This window comes from Mastacembelus armatus, chromosome 20 (assembly GCF_900324485.2).
Source record: "Mastacembelus armatus chromosome 20, fMasArm1.2, whole genome shotgun sequence".
Taxonomy (NCBI): Eukaryota; Metazoa; Chordata; class Actinopteri; order Synbranchiformes; family Mastacembelidae; genus Mastacembelus; species Mastacembelus armatus.
In genome coordinates, this window is record NC_046652.1 from 2,840,617 (window position 1) to 2,857,654 (window position 17,038).

Sequence of the window (17,038 nt, forward strand, 5' to 3'; positions counted from 1 at the left end):
TGAAAATAAATTCCATAACCTTCATAAAGTAGTTTTAGTGGTTAGTGACTTTACTCTCTCATTTTTATTTTACTCCCAAATAAAGTAGTAGCTAAAATGTCTAAACCATCTACTGCATGTTTCTGAATGTTTCTTAGCAATTAATGCATAAACAAGTCTTTCTAACATTCACAAATTATTTATCTGCAGCCTTTAGCACTGGAGCTACATGCTGAGATGTCAGAGCTAAAATTATGAGCAGAAAAAAAAGAAGTTGGAATGAACTGTGGTTTTTCTTCCAAAATGTAACTTTGCCCTGTTTCTCTGCCACATCACATTCAATACAAAAAAAAAAGTACCTTTCAAAGCCTGCACACTTGACAGATCTATACATGACATCAATCAAGCTGACTGGTCTACCTTTAAACACAGCTATGCTCTCAAGAGCTTCACTGAGCCTAAATTCCTGTCAGCAAAATAACATTTTCCCACTTCTCCCTCTCCCTCCCCCAAAACACATCAATCAAAATCATGTTACAAAAATCAAAACTGACGCATTTCTTCAGCATAAAGTGAACATCCATCAACACAGTGCTCAGAAAGTGTCTCTGTCTATTCCTCCCTGCGTTAAACACAAAATTATCACAGCCTCTCCTCCCCTCCTTCATAAAACAGACATACCATCCATAAAGTAGCTCGTCCTGGATTCAACAGGCTGTTCTCATGGGAGACATAAACCAGTAAAAGGGCCTGCTCAGATATTCATGGAAACAGTGAGGATCAGTTGTGTGGATGCACTTCACAGCCTGCCTCCATGAATTAGCAGCAGCAGCAACTCTCAGAGGCTCATAAAGCTTGATGGGTTTGTCTGGCTGCAATGAGCACTGGGTAATACAAAAGCACAGATGTGTGTGTATGTGTGCATATTGTACATCGCATTTTGCAGCCTTCAAATGGGTGTTTTCAGTGACTGATAATGTACAAAAAAAAAAAAACAAGTAAATGTCTTTTCCCTGGTTAAGTCTTTTAGAGTACTCTACATGAGAGTTTACAGTAAAAGATGAGGCATGCATTAATAAATGTAGTCATTCTTCAGACAGACCCACACACACAGACTGGGAAGATAAGCTATAAATGTAAACATATGGAGACATATGGCACATTTGTCGACATTTTAACTAAGCCAAAAGAAATCTACAGGGTGAAGAAAGATGAAGGTAATAAAACAAGAAATAAAAGAGGGTAAACAAAAGGACGAGCAGAGTTTTTAGATACACAGAATAAGACAAAAAACAAACAGAGCAACAGGAGAGAGATACATAGGAGTTTGGAAACCAACTGGGTCTGGGTTTCTGTTGCTTAGTTGTCAGGTCACAGTTGGAAATGAAAGAAAGCTGGCATTATTCTGCCAGCGAGGAGGTCAGGCACTGTATTATTGCACTGTAGACATTCAGAGCGGAAAATGCAAGAGATGACAATATTTGGAACCAGCAGGCAATGCGTTCAAATTACACAAGGCTAATAGTGGGCAGCTATTCCCAGCATGTGAAGTGTATTTCTAATTTGCTTGGTGCACACTTTTCTCAAAGGTGCTTTATAATGTCAACCCATGGGCAGAAATATTTTGCTTTCTTGACTTTTGTTGACCTCTATCAGCTCTCTATGCTATTATTAAACTGATAAGGCAGTAATATGATAGTGTGACCAGGAAAATTGATGTGTATAATCTATGTGGACCTGCTTACCCTTGTCCCAGGCGTGGGATAAAAATTGTATTTCCAGATGTGTCAAGAAAGATTGTCGGACAAATTTGAATAAAGTCCGATAAACCATCAAATGAAAATTTAAAGTCTCACGATTCAAAAGGTATAAAGCAATTTAGGATTGAATTATCCCAGCGACTACAGTTTCTTAATATTTAACAAGAGTACAAATATTGGAAAAACATTAGGTCTTACCTTTTCTGTCGTGTTACTTCGTACGTGTACTCAAACATCAAGTATTGCATGTCATTTTGTTCGTTAAAATCCAGGGAACATAGTGCATCCATGTTTTAGTACAAAAGATGCATTATACCTGAGTAAATCCATAAAACCATCGTCCTAATTACAGTGCTTCTTCTTCTTAAATGAAGAACTCACTTTCATCAGTCTTCAAAAAGGGCAGTCAGTCACTCATTTCACAAAGTAATTAATAAATATATTAATATTTATGCCATAATCTCATAGACTATGGTTAGAGTTGAAAAAGAAAAAAGTAGCTGTAGCTGCTGGATAGTGTCAAGATGCAAATTTCAGTCTCACTTATTAGTCTGCACATCCATCCAGCACCATCCACACCCTAACATCCTTACTACATAAAGAGCTTTACTACTTTTGTCTTGTCACTGTGTGAAATTGATCACAAAGATTCATTCATTAGTTCATCATCTATGATATTTTCACCAGGTGCTAAATTATTGCTAAAAACTATGGTTTGCAGCATAAAAATCACACACACCACAGTGAACAGTGGTTACATGTTAGGTACTGTAATCCAAGAGCCCTCTTCCGTTACTCATTTGGGTGATGTGACTGGCCACTCATTGCTTTTCACTGCAATTTCCCTTTAATGAGCCTTTGAAGTCAGCGAGTAGGGACTTGATGGAAGGGCTGATTTAAGATAGAAGCTGCTCCTACTTGGTGAGAAAATACCATTTCCAATTCCCCCTGACACACATGCAGACACACACACACACTGATGAAACATGCATACAGCCAAAAGCCCACATTCTTACAGATCCACGAACACAAACTGAATAAATCACTAGGACCAAACCGGTGTGTGTGTGTGTGTGCATGCTGAATGTAGGTGTGTGTGTGTGTGTGTGTGTGTGTGTGTGTGTGTGTGTGTGTGTGTGTGTGTGTGTGTGTGAGGGTGTGTGTGTGTGTGTGTGTGTGTGTGTGTATGTGAAAATGTGTGAAGATGCTTGGAATCTCCCTGAGATGCTGCGTAGGCGGATAAGGAGGGAAACCCATGTGTTAGAAGTACGAGACAACATACCAGCTCTGCGCCTGCTGGCTAAAGACAGAGAGAGATGGAGGGAACAGTGAGATTAAAGACAAAGGGAAGATGAGTGCCAAGATAATGTGGAAAGAAAGGGTGAAAAAGAAATATTGTTTGAGAGAATGAGAAAAACAAAACTAGAGAAATAAGCAGATGAATGAAGTGGGTTAGTTTACTGATGGTGACAAGATAACACAACGACAGGCTGAGGTTTTTTTGTGTCTGACTACTCATTTCTTACTGTGCAATTTCCATGGAAACTGAAGATTTGACACATGCTAAAATCTCGAACAGAGAGCTGACACTCACAAGCCAAAACGCAGAGCCCTTTAAATATAACGTCTGTTTTATCCCATATCTCATTAGTACCATGGCCCTAAGCTGTTTTTTTGAAATGTGTTTTGCACCGTAGGGCCACCTTACATCAGCGTCAACATGAAAACCCAGATTTCTTCTGTAATCACCAAAATATCAAGCTAAATAACTGAATCATATATTAACACTGAGGATGGATTGCATTGCCTACATTGTCTCAGTCTGAATCCTTTGCTGTTCTGACAGATGCTTCTGTAGCCCCATTGATTGAATAATGTCTATCCTGGTCTTAAGTCACTGTGGGATTCTCTTCATCAACACACATGAGACAAATGAAGCAACTTTCTGATGAAGACCATGAGATGTGGCTGCAAGCATGCAAATAATAACCTTGATGGACTTTGAGTTTATGTTAGTTTTTCAAGCTACTAGCCTATTCCCAAGGTAAAAAACAAAACCACCAGGCTCATATTTTTATCAGTTATGTGATGAGTCATCATTATAAAAGTAAAGTCTTTTTTAAAATGAAGTAAAAGTTTGAATAATTTGCCATAAGGGGCTGGAAATGGTTCATTTCTTGACATTGGTACACTGCATTTCTATTTCTTTACTGTATAGGAGGAAACACTGCTGGAGTTGAAAGTGGGCCGAGTAAAATCAATTTGTGAATTTCTATTTACCTATAACTACATTACGGCACACACTGCTATATGAGCAATATGCCAGTGATAGTGTGATAATGTGCCCCATGAAGTACTGTAGCTGTAAACCAATCCATGCTTCGTGCTCTCATCTTATTGGTGGGACACATTTCTGTCTGAGTCACGATTCTCCTGATTACCCAGTCAAACTCTATGCTCTGCTCTCTCACAGTGCCAGGGAAATAATTACTAATATCCCTGGTCTAGTGTGTCTGGAAAGAGTATTGACATAGCATTTCTCCAGATTGAAAATGCTGCCACAGCATTCTGTATCTGTGTTTACTCATATTTTTGTCCCTATAGACATGCTAGCTGGAAAGTGTGTTGGCAAAACACACAAGTGTGCACTGCTGGAGTGAAGTGCTGATGCCACCATTGTGACACAGCTGACAGAAAAAATGGGGGTCCTGTCATGTTTTGACAGCCAAAGCATTTATTTTAGTCCACTTAGTGCTGAATTGTGGGGCTGTTTCCAAATAGAGTGAATAGTGAATCAAAACTACATTTCCACTAATACAGGTTTATTTATTTACTGAAAAGTAAAAAAAAAAAAAAAAAAAAAGGCATGCTGGAATATTGTTTTCAGCCTGTATTATGGGAGAGCACACAATCTGGAAAGACAGGGATTTAACAGAACAAATACAAAAAGACAGTGTGGCTATGAACAGGCAACCAGCTACAGTAAGAGAGAAAAACACTATGGCCAATTCATTTCAGTCAATCCACTGCATCTGCCTACACAGAATAAACCTACTATTGCAGACAGAACTGAACTTGACTCAACTCAAGACAAATCATCTAACCTGCTTCATTGGTCAATCAAGTGTTTTCAATAGCACAAAGGCAAGGCAAGGCAAATTTATTTGTATAGCACCATTCATACACTACGCAATTCAAAGTGCTTTACAAGGCATATAATTACATTAAAAGCATGGGAAAGAGCATTTAAAACAAGGACATTTAAAATAAAAAAATAAAATAAAATAAAGTAATTAAAATAAGATGTAAAAGCACATTAAGAAAACAAGGATGAACAATTATTTGAAGGCAGCAGTAAACAACAGTGTTTTCAGTCCTGATTTGAATGAGCTGACAGTTTGAACAGACCTCAGGTGTTCAGGAAGTTTGTTCCACAAGTGAGGAGCATAGTGACTGAATGCTGCTTCACTTTGTTTGGTTCTGGTTCTGGGAACACACAGTAGACCTGTCCCAGATGACATCTTGAATATATTTTGGTCCACAACCATTTGGTGCTTTATAAACTAGCAATAAAATTTTAAAATCTTTGACTAACGGGAAGCCAGTGTAGTGATCTGAGAACTGGTGTGATATGGTCCAGTTTCCTGGTGTTTGTAAGGACTCTGGCAGCAGCATTCTGGATTAGCTGCAGCTGCCTAATTGACTTTTTGCTAAGACTTGTAAACAAGCCATTAAAATAATCTAACCTACTGAAGATAAATGCATGAACAAGTTTTTTTGCATCTTGTTTAGACAGAAAACTTTTTATTCTAGCAATGTTTTTCAGGCGGTAACAGGAAGATTTGGTGATGGATTTTATGTGGTTGTTAAAATTCAGGTCTGAGTCAATGATTATAGCAAGGTTTCTGGCTTGATTTGTAGCTTTCAATGACATGGAGTCAAGGTGGGCAATGACCTTTGACCTTTCATTTTTGGGGCCAAAAACAATCACTTCTGTCTTGTCTGTAGTGAGCTGTAGAAAATTCTGGCACATATATTCTTTGACTTGATTAATACACTCACATAATGAAATTAGAGGTCTATAATCATGAGATGATACTGATATATAAAGTTGCGTGTCATCTGCATAGGTATGGTAGTCAGTGTTGTAGTATTCCATAATCTGAGCAAGGGGCAGCATGTAGATATTGAATAAGAGAGGTCCAAGAATAGACCCTTGAGGAACCCCACATTTAATTTTCGCTCAGACCCATAATTACTAAGTGAGACAAAATAGTCTCTATCTTGTAAGTAAGATTTTAACCAATTTAACACTGTGCCAGTAACTCCCACCCACATTTCTAGTCTATCAAGCAGCACATCATGATCAACTGTGTCAAATGCCAGCACTGAGATCCAGTAGTAGGTCCTTGTAGATGACTGTGCATTATGAATGCAGTATTTCTGCTGTTTGGCCCATCTCACAATTGTCACAATAACGGAAACATAACTTTCTAGGTATTATCCAGAGATCCTGTTTTATACACAGCTTTGCAGCTGTGTCACATCAAATAAAGCTCCAGTCCCATAGATCTGTTACTCAAACCTAGAATCAACTACAGAAATTACTGAACATGAAATATTTTTCTTAAAACTGACCAGACTTTTCCATTGTTACTTTTGTTTCTGGTGAAGCACCAGTTCGTGTGGGAAAGAGTACTACTTCAGGTTACTTGACATAATGTTAATGTAAAAACACATGGTCATGTGTCACAGTCACTGTACATTATTAGTTCAATTTTCTATATACAAAGTGTAAAATCTAAAATTGGAAAATATAGGTATTTCTATTAATACTGCATCACTAACTAGTTCGGGAACAGTACAGACCCTCCAGCACATAGTGAGGACAGCAAAGAAAATCACTGGGGTCCCTCTGCCCTCCACCATAGACATCAGCACAACAGTCATGTGCAAAGCCATGAGAGCTGTGGATGTTGAATAAAGGTACTGAAACGTTCAGGCCCACAAACCAGACTGTGTAACAGTTTATTCCCACAAGCAGACTTCTTAGTGTCCAAGAACTAGTCTCTCTCTCTCTTACACACACACACAAATCTGGACACTACTCAATTTTCAGTCCTTGTTGTAAATGCCCACTCCTGATTGGCTTCAAGCTGTCCTTTTGCCACTGAATATAATTAACTGTACCAGTGGATCTTCAGCCAGCAGAAGGGCTGCTGTTTTTCCTACTCCTTTAGTTGCATTTACTCAAAAATACTGTACATTATTATCGATCTGTACATTATTGATCTGCATTACAGCTGCCAAGAAGCATGTCATGTTTACATTTTATCACATGTATTAGAAATGAATAGCACTCCCTTGTTTTGCTGCTTATTCACTACAGCTGTACACTGGGCAGCGTTAGACTGTGCCCTTTGTCTTGTACATTGTCGTAAATACTGTCTGCACTGCTTGTACACATGCACTTGTCTGTCTTGTGTAATTTTGTATAAACAAATCCTTGTTATAGGTTCCTGGAGCAGCACTGTTTAGTTTCATTTTGCCCTGTAAAAGGCCTCGAACCTTGAGCCATTCATGGTGTAGGCTACTTGTTTGATTGCTCAGCAGGACAGTCCCATACAGAGCCTTACAAATGATTGATGGTGGAAACAGAGCAGGACACGTTACTCCTGTAGCTTCAAACAGAATCAGAATCTATTATTTTGTACTGGAAAAAATATATCATACATAATATATATATATATTATATTATATATATTAAAGGGAAGGCACTGGAGGCACAATTTCACTCCATGCTGAAAAAAAAAAGACTGCTTCTTTGCTTAGAACTGTAATTTATTCTGACCCAGTCTAGACAAACCTAAATCTGAATGTATCAAAGCAGCAGATTTTGCAGCAATTATTTTTAATAATTGTCTTGTTGAAAAATGTCTAATGAGGTGACACAGATCGATCACCAAACTATGTGTAACTGATGTCAGTTTCTTGTCTTGACTAACATGATGGACTGTTACTAAACACAGTAAGACAAGGCTTAGAGTTAGGGTTATTTAGTGAGACAAGCTTGAGTATGGACATATATTCATTAAAACATACTATAGACTGTTGTAATGCTGACAGTTTGTTGCAGGTGTTGCATGTAGAGAAAAGAGAGACCTAGATTTAAACAGCTGAAAATGACATAGCAGCTGCTGGAGCATTTGTGCAAAATCAGGAGGCAAATCAGTGTTATAGTGCACACTTTTCAGATGAAGCAACTGCACCTCAAAGTGTTTATTACGTATGCAAACACTGCAGTCACCACAGGCACAGGCACACTAACACCCTCAGCCAATGTGTGAAATGTACCATCAAGAGCTATCAAGCCTGTCTGTGTATTTCCATGAGCGCTCAGTGTTTCTCATGAGCTGGTGACTATGCATTTAGTAAACGTATTAAATAGAAGAAAAAAAGATAGTGTCATTCACCTGTGTAAGTGTTTTCCCTAGCTGCTTTTCCAACCTGTAACTCTGAGCTTGAACTTGGTTCTGCTTTGCTTTATCACTGTATGTTACACCCTGCTGTTCCAGACAGGGAGGCAATGATTATAGATGTTGTTACAGTCTGAGGAATAATCACGGTTTCACGATTATCACAATTATTATGCATCCATTAATTTCACAACACTACTGATGTATAAAATTACATGTGGATTTAAAGTGTTACGTATTGCTGCTTTTTGAAACTGAAACAACAATCAAATAATACAGTACAAAATAATAATGAAGACAAATAAAAGTCCATCTCTCCCTTTTACATTTCAGTTGGACCTGACGTGCAGCCCCTACTGCCTGGACGTCTACAAACTCCTGATGTTATGTTAGTGTTTTACTCCTGGCATATTAACTTACAAAGCCATTTACTCAGCACAGACGGGAGGAAGCAACAAGATGTAACGTTAAATGTTTGTTGAATGAAGGTCTTGACAGGACTACATTCTGTCTTTCATAGACTAATGTTACATGCCACTTTGTTTACATTGCACTGAAAAGATTGTGACACAGTTATATTTAAATCCCTACAACCTCAATGTTTCATTAAGTAACTTGGCATGTAATTTAACTTAGTTGTTATGTATTACCTTTGCTTGGGTGTGCAAAGCTGGGTGGTGATCCCGCAGGTGCTGCATCAAATTTGATGTACTAGCTCCTTTAGCAGAAGTTTTGCAAACAGGTGATTTGTCAAGTCAGTGACACTCTGGTCATTGTTGGTGTACCCAAAGTGCCCCCACATTACTGACTACAGGCGTTTCCTTGGTCCCTCTGCCATAGTTAATCTAATGTGTGTGTGTGTGTGAGAAATCGGCTTGAATAGAAATACAAACATTCTTTTTTTGAATTATTATTCTATATTTCATATTTCATTTATTTCAATAACACTACAAAAATAGACTCCAAAAATACACATTGTCCTAACAAATAAAAAAAAATTACAAGCAATAAAAATTACAAGCAATAAATCCCATGTAAATGCGATCTTAAGGTCACCTGACTCAAAGCTTGGATTTTTTCCTTCCCCACAGATTAGGATTCAGTCATGCATTGTGAAACTTTTGAAAGAGTGCACACTGGTCTAGTCCTGCAGCAGTCGTTAAGAGTGATAATCCCATAATCACTGCGATCCTTAATGGGCTGTTTCGCTCTGAAGTGTCGCAGGCCACAGTGTGTACAGTGTCTCCCCCTTTCTTAACAAGGTTATGCAGATTTATGCAAATTAGGTCTAATCCCCAGGACACTCGGGACTCTGGGGCCTTTAAGTCAGTTAGTCTTTTCTGTGCTTCTGCTGTCAGGGTGGTACAGACGTCATGGTGAATGAGAAAGGGCATTGAACAGGTGAGAGGCAGTCAGTGAGTGAATGGGATAAAGTCTTAGAAGAACCAGGAGGAGGGTGAGTTGATGAATGGGAGGAAGAGAGTGAAAGGGCAGCTGCCACGAGATAAAGCAGTGACAAATAGAGGTACAGGCAAAGGTGTGAGAGAACCTACTAAAGCACTCACGTAGTCCCACATAGCTGTGTTTTGCCTTTATACTCTGACATCTTTGCATTTTAAATGATATACGTTGATAAACAGGCACTCACATGCCCCTTTACTAAAGAGTGAGAAAAATTAGAGCATTACTGGCAGATTCATTTCAGTGATTATTGACTCATATGTGAAGATGGTAAATGAATTTTGAGTGTGTAATAATATAAGACAATTATGAGTTTTCATTTGTTTCTAGTGAATGAAATCTTCTCTCAAGTCCTGTTTGCATCACTTTCTCTTCCTGCATCAGTGGCAGAGACCTGTTTCTGACTGCTATAACACTTTAAGCAAAAATCCAGTCCTGTAATCTTGTTACATTCAGTAGCAGTAGTTTTTAAATGGACTTCGTTCTAATGCTCATTTTTTTCCACACAACCCCACTTTAGTCTTTGACACTTTGACACCCCACTTTGACCCCAGCACTTCAGGTTGGGCTGCATCCCATCATTTTTGTCGTAGTCCAAAATAATCATATCATCATAGTATTTACTGAAAGAACTAGAGACACAAATGTGTCAAGTAGAGTGCATTTTCATTTTGTACCAATATCCTTTTCTAAATTTTATATCAACGTATGGAAAAAACATCCTAATTGCCTTTGAGTCCCTGAGCATCATCTGACAAGGTGCTTGTTGGTGCAGTTTGTGAATCTGTCTCATTATCGTTGGAGTACATGTTTTTATAAAGCCAATTCATCCAATTAGAAGTCGGTGATGTAGAGAGAGGTGTACCTCTCCCAGAGATGCTTCTAACTTGAGTCATGATCTGAGAAAACAGACAGGGAGCTCATCTTCCCCTGAATCACTGTGCAGCCACAAACACTCAGTACTGACTTTGAAAACATGTTTTTTCAAAAGTGGTTTTGTAAAAGCTGGTTTCAGGGCATCTGTAGCTTTTCATTTGTTCAGCTGTCTTGCAGGGGGGGCCAGCATGCTTTAGCTTTATTGGATACAGAGAACACCACCACTGCACTGATCGGTAAGCTTTTTAATGATTAAATCAGTGCAGTTCAACATAGCTAAAATGACCTTAAGCCACTATATACATGGAAGTCAAATATTTAATTTGTTATTTTGGCTACAGTTGTAAAATAAAATATTCTGATTAGCTATTGTATTTTTATTTAGCTGCATTATTTAAAATCATAGTCTTGCCTGCAAAAATAACACATTTGCAATCAGCCTCTGCTGAGACCTAATATTTAGCCAGACAGCTAAACAGGACATATTTTAAAAATGAAACTCTTAAAACAAGTTGAGTTATTTGAAGAGGGTGGGGCCTGCAGGCTTACTGTTAAGTTGTACTTCATGGTACTTGTGTGATGATTGGAGGGGGAGAGTTAACCCCAGTGAAGCTGCTAATCACCAGGTGTAAACAAGCAAAGGAAGTTATGTTGTAAGACCTTATGTCATATTAGCATCTAAACTGAGTTAAAAAGGGACAAATTACCAGTTTCAGGCATAATAACATATTTCTGAAGTTTCATTTCTTATGTAAAGTCATTTGTAATAGTTTTAGGACATAGGATGCTGATTACTTGTCTCAGGAAAGTCATTTTTGTTTGAACCAGATTACTTTTACTTGATCCTATCAAATGTCTCTAGATGACACAAATATTTCCTGTTTGTGAGCAGTGGACTGTAAGATGGTTATATTGCAGGCCCTGTGATTTGGAAGTGGAAGGCTGAAACTAAAGGAGACACAAACTATCAAAATAGCAGCACACAGCCTCTTTCCTTTCAGCACCTTCAGTAAATGCAATCCCACCAATTCGAGCTCAGAAGCCAGATAGGGATGGCAGAACAGCTGGCAGGTGTTGGGCACCAGAGACATGGAGAAGGAATGAGAGGGAGAGAAGGAAAACAGCTTGTCAAATGAGACAAAGGTCAGAAAGATGGAAGACACAAGATGCAGAAGGAGGGCACAGAGAGTTCCCAAGTGCACTTGTGTCTGTATGTGTTTTCTTTTGTGTGCCCACTTGGTGTGATGTGTGGGTGTAGGCCTCTGTGTATGAACGACAAAAAGAGAAGAAGACAGGAGAAGAGACAGAGGGAGAGCATGTGTAAGTGAGAGACGTGATATCACACCAATAAAGTGCATTATCAAGGCACTGACTCACTCCTGACTCCTGCACCGATGTATCAGTGTTGCTGTCTTTACACCCTCAAGAGTGAAACAGATGGTGGAGAAATAAAGCTAACCACTGGAGAAGACCCTCAATCCTGTATGTTTCCTGCACTGGTAGAGTGTTGTAACTATGGGGCACTTTATGCAGAAGAATATTACTACTGCTTGATTTTCTAAACATCTTGAGTTCGACCATGAAGCCAATGGGAAAAGCAAAAGGATGGTCACATTTGTTCTGTTCCACTGCCACAGCAGAACTAAAATTAGACAAATCCACCAAAGCAAGTCTGCAGATGGAATCATCAAATATCTCCTCACAGTCTAATACTTATATGCAAGGTATATGTTGCTATGCTGTGCATGCAGTCAGCAGGCATTTCTTCCTCCCTGTACTGGGAACATCAAGCCTCTGGCAAGTCAAGATTCAGGGAATAGTGCCTTATGTTGGGACTATCAACTGTACTATACACACAACACTTAGAAGGATCTTCTGCTCCATATTTATCACTTGATCTAATATTTTCATAAATATCTCAATTCTAGAGTTCATTAGGCAACTTAGTCTGCACTTGTAGTGCAGTGTAATAGTTAATCAATTTATCTATATAGTATATATATTTAAAAATATTTCTACAGAATACAGGATGCAAAATTACCCGTAGTTGGTTACTAGAAACAGTGTACCTGTACCTGCTCTGTGTTTGTGTGTGTGAGGGTGGGTGGGTGTGTGGGTGGGGGAGTCAGGGTCAGTTGCTATGGCAATGAAGTGTTTGTACTTCGGCTACAGAGGTAACGTCCTCCCCAGAGGACAGCGGCCTCAAGGCTTGTAATTGGGCCATATCTTCTGGAACAACCAAACTAACAACAACACATGACCTAAAAGGTTGCTGTGACCTCATATTAACGCTGAATGTTGTATGGTTGTTGTCGGGGGGGGGGGGCACAGTCCGTCTGTGCAGTCAAATCTGTGCAGAGCTGCATGTATATCAAACATGGAGGATCACAGTACAGTAAACACACAGGATCGGTGTTCAGTAAACAGTGAAGGCCTGAAGTCAGAGTATAACAGCGCATGAAATACCTGAGCTTTAGGACTAGATTTACACATGTTTGAGAACCAGTTTCTGTGGCTGCTGCGTCCACTGATCTAATTAGTTTTTGTTTTTAAAAGGTGAAAAATAATTAGTTATTTTTTTTCATCCAGATAAAAATATATAGAAAAAATAGAAAGAATTACAACAGTAATTAAGCTGCATGAATTATGCATTTGTGCCAGGGCTACTTGCAAAGAAAATGTTTTCCAACAACCAGCACAGCCTTTGGCGAGTCAATGTTGTTCTCAAACGTGCCACCATTGAAAAACAACAAGCGATTTTTGCAAATACTTGACTGTCTCATCACTGATTAAATAAACAAATATAAGGACTGTCAATTCCAGTTAATCATATGCTATATATAGAATGATGAATGTCATATGACTATCGATATATGATGGTATATGATATATGATATATGATGGTATTATGGCTCTTCTCATTTCTAATATTCCAATAAGCATCTTTATTTGTGAAAACAATGTTTATAGGTTTTTTTATATATATTCCTAGAAATCACTGTCCAGGCTGCCTGTTCCTTGTTACGTTACTTTAATGTGACTTATCTTACACACGTATGTGGCGTATGAATCTGAAATGAAATGAAGGATAAGCCAGACTGAGCTGTGAGGACTGGGGTTTATTGCTTTTGAGTTTAAATATGATAGTCCTCCAATTTTACATAATCAAAACTTTACAGACCATTTTAAGACCTTTTACTAGATCCTTGGGTCTATGGGTGGCCAGGTTGCACTGTGGGTAATGCACTCACTATGTTTTCAAGTAAAAAGAATGAAATAAAAGTTAATGTGCTGCTCTCTAAATGTCAAAAGAAAATTCGGTTTATCTGGCATGAGAGTGAGTGGCACAGCAGTGTGGAGGTTAGCACTGCTGCTTTCACATTTGAATCCCATTCAGCCCTTTCTGTGTGGAGTTTGCATGTTCTCCCCGTGTCTGTGTGGGTTTTCTCTGGGTACTCCAGCTTCCTCCCACAGTCCAAACACTTGCAGGTTGGTGTTAGGTTAATTGGTGACTCTAAATTTCCTGTGGGTGTAAATATGAGTGTGAGTGTCTGTCTCTGTGTGTCAGCCCCGTGAAAGACTGATGATCTGCCCAGGGTGTACTCCACCTCTTGCCCAGTGTCAGCTGCGACTGGCTGCCCTGCATCTCCATGTTATCCTGGGAGAGATACTACAACTTAACCAGCAGATATACTACAATATGTTTAAGTCCAAGTTTATATGTTCAGTAGCTGTCATTCATTGGAATTTGGACAGCTCCGTTGCTCAGGGAAAAAAACAAAAAAAAAACAAGATCATCTACCAAAACTTTTTGCTTTTGCTTTTTTGCCCAGATGTGGTGCAACAATCATCAAGCAAGGTGTAAAAAAATGACAAAATACTTGCTGCTTCAATAACTTTTCTCTGCAGTAAAATCCTGTCGGTATTTAAACCACGCTGCAGTGTTTTGGCATCTGAAAAACCTTCAGACTCATTAAGCTGTTACACAAAATGGACCTGCTCATATTTCATTGTATCACTTGTTTTAACGCAGGACTGGTTTTTCAGTCTGAATGCCCACTAATTGAAATTCCGACATAAGAAAATTTCCTTGTCAGAGTAAAATTATTGAAAAACTCATATGTGTAAATTTCTGCTCAAGACAAACCTTAAATGTAAAACCCCAGTGTGTTTACGTCCATAAAACTAATTTAGGATAAACGTTGGCACAAATGTCTTGATCATTTTGGTGAATTTTATTTTAAACTCATGGAGGAACAAAACTGTAGACACTCATGCAAACTCATGCATTTTCACATATTCACTACACTTTAATATGTTGTGTTGCCCTTAGCTGAAAAGAAAAAGATGCAAGGAGATGTTTTTTTGTTTTTTTTTAATAGAAGCACAGTTTTTTGTTGTGGGAAACACACATTCTAGTCCTTTTCAAAAACCGGCCACACAAGGTAATTCGATGCAGAAGTATATTAGTATATCCTTATCCGAACTTGTTCATACAATAATTTGAACAATAATCAAATTGTCGCTATCTCAACTACATGTACAGGAGAAATTCTCAGACAGTATTCCAGGTGGAAACAGTCTCCATGTGGTGTGTGGTGAAACCCTGAAATTGCTCTGTCGCCTCCCATGTTGACCATTAAGTATCCATAGGTTGTGACCTTTGTACGTTATTATAAAACCATTAAAAAAAACACACATTGCAATAAAAATACCTCTGCCATGCTCATTCTGCCATGAAGGTTGCTTTTCCTCCACTAAATTCCACTTGAGATAGTTTTCATTGTTATTCAGATTACGCTCATTTAGTCTCTGCCGTACAAAAAGCTGAGCGATGGATATGTTGAGATGAGTGGACTCAAGTTTCAGTGTTATGGAGGAGCGGGGCTATAGTGTAATGAGAGGTAGCCATAGGAAGACTGAAACTGGGCTTTCAAGTTATCTGAGGAAAAACTGAGCTGTATTGATAAAGAATAAAACATTGATAAAGACCAAACAACTCAGGGATTAGTAAGGATATCAAACAGTTCCTAATTTATTTGAGCAGATCACCCTTTTGCCATTAGTAATGGTCAACATTTTTCACCATGCTTAGTTTAGACTGCAACAAACAGACAATTATTCTGAAAATATGGGAGAAGTTATCTGCCTCTGAGTTGGAGGCTATGTTTCCTTGTAACACTGAAGGGGTCTTCTTCTAAATAATCATCCACCATATGGAGAAGCTTTGTGCTACATGATGAACCAATGTTCCTCTGCTGTAAGGAAACGTTAAAGATATGAACACAGTGGAATGAGTCAGCAGTGTTTCAGTGAGCAGCGGAATAAGTTCACCTTTGCAGAGTTATTCACACTTATCACCATAGAAAAATAAGCACTGTGGTATTAATGCTAATTATCCAATTTAAGTGTCAACGTTTTTCAACTTGATGCACATGTATGGAATTGTTTCTCAGCACATCTGGGCCCTAGAACATTTTGTTGGAAGCTCTTCTACTGCTGTGCTGTGGGTGTTATGAACACAGCAAAACACCACTTGCTTTCCAAATCAGCAGTGAAAACTACTAAACTGAAGAGCATATGGTGAATGGACATAGTTGTTGACCAGTGTATTTTTCAGCAGTTAGAAAGAGTTCAGTTGTTTGGGTAATAGTTTATACTTTATAGTTGTGATGACCAAGACTAGTTTAAAGTCAGGTCACACATTGACAAAGAGAAAAAAAACAGGAATGATTTGTGTGGAAGAAAACACCACTGCAGGGAAGTGAAGCCAGATGCAGGATGTGTATTTTAAAATATTGACAACTTTGAATTTCATGCCCCTGGGCTCAATGAATTATTTAGTAGTCCAGATATATTGTTTGTTTTTGTAGCTTATAACTTACTGGAGATTAATTGGTAGCATATTGATTTTTTTCTTTCAAGGCAAACAAAACAAAGCATATAACTGTATTACGGCTGTATAGTATAATATAATATATTTATTGAGGTTTCTAGTAGTTTTCTGTATAAAACTATTTCATACCAGCTGAGCCAAAGGTAATAGACTGCATGGCCCAGAAGGCACCTGTGTGTCGTTTTTTGCAGTGAAGACAGCAGCGGCAGCACACAGTGACAATGTACGAGAAGACACAAAAACAAATTTGATCTAATTGTTGTTTGAAGTATTATATTATTTTGCTTGGTAACCTTTAAGAAATATATATGTTTCCTACTACAAGTGTCCTTTCTGAATGGTAGATATATCTATTGCAGCTGCAGGGATCAGAGACATAAATAAAAGACTTCAGCAATATAAATACACACAAAACACCGACAGTATAAGTATCACAGAAATCTGTGTTTCTGATTTAGGTTCTATTTTCTTCAGCTCTCACACATGTTCCCACATCCCTGGGAATAAAATCAGTGTACCACAGTGCAACATGTAACAACTATGAACCATGTGTGGGCCAACATCATCACAGTGGGAAAACAAACATGCCA

General features: G+C 38.4%; 1 protein-coding gene across 1 annotated transcript in view; it reads right to left on the reverse strand.

Moving 5' to 3' along the window:
- Positions 1 to 17,038, reverse strand: part of kcnh2b (potassium voltage-gated channel, subfamily H (eag-related), member 2b) — a 169,517-nt gene that overhangs the window by 152,281 nt on the left and 198 nt on the right. The window lies entirely within an intron of this gene.